Source organism: Arachis hypogaea, chromosome 20 (genome assembly GCF_003086295.3).
Source record: "Arachis hypogaea cultivar Tifrunner chromosome 20, arahy.Tifrunner.gnm2.J5K5, whole genome shotgun sequence".
NCBI lineage: Eukaryota > Viridiplantae > Streptophyta > Magnoliopsida > Fabales > Fabaceae > Arachis > Arachis hypogaea.
The window spans coordinates 79678603-79679435 of NC_092055.1; the positions used below are offsets into that span (position 1 = coordinate 79678603).

The following is an 833-nucleotide window of genomic DNA, read 5'->3' on the forward strand; positions in this document are numbered from 1 at the left end:
TGCTGGGGAGGATAGAAGAGTTTTAGGCTCTTACATTAATCCAAACCCTGGAAACTGTGGAAGTAGCATTCAAAAGCCAACCATCCACGCCAACAACTTTGAACTGAAGCCACAGCTCATCACCCCTGTTCAGAACAACTGTTCGTTCAGAGGAAGTGTCCAAGAAGACCCCAATCAACATCTAACCACCTTCCTGAGAATATGTGACACAGTGAAGTCTAATGGTGTTCATTCTGAAGCCTATAGACTACTCTTATTTCCATTCTCACTCAAGGATAAGGCAGCCAAGTGGCTGGAGTCTTTCCCAAAGGAGAGCTTGACAACCTGGGAGGATGTGGTGAACAAATTCTTAGCAAGATTTTACCCTCCTCAACGAATCAATAGGCTGAGAGCTGAGGTCCAAACTTTCAGTCAACAAGATGGTGAGACTCTTTATGAAGCATGGGAGAGGTTTAAGGACCTAACAAGGAGGTGCCCACCAGATATGTTCAACGAATGGGTGCAGCTGCACATTTTCTATGAAGGCCTGTCATATGAATCAAAGAAGGCAGTAGACCATTCATCCGGAGGATCTTTGAACAAGAAGAAGACCATTGAGGAAGCCATAGATGTCATTGAAACTGTAGCAAAGAACGACTACTTCTATGCTTCCGAAAGAGGAAACACGAGAGGAGTGATGGAGCTAAACAATGTAGATGCTCTGCTGGCCCAAAACAAGCTCATTACCCAACAGCTGGCTAACCTCACTAAGAAGATGGAGAGGAACCAAGTAGCAGCAATCTCCACTTCATCAACAACCCAAGAAGGAGTGAATGAAGAAGCAGAGGGAAGTC

At 45.0% G+C, this 833-nt stretch overlaps 1 non-coding gene across 1 annotated transcript; it reads right to left on the reverse strand.

Moving 5' to 3' along the window:
* Positions 1 to 382: 382 nt before the first annotated feature.
* On the reverse strand, positions 383 to 489 carry LOC112788120 (small nucleolar RNA R71). Its single transcript, XR_003195499.1, has one exon. It is a non-coding gene; the product is annotated as a small nucleolar RNA R71 (small nucleolar RNA).
* Positions 490 to 833: the final 344 nt, after the last annotated feature.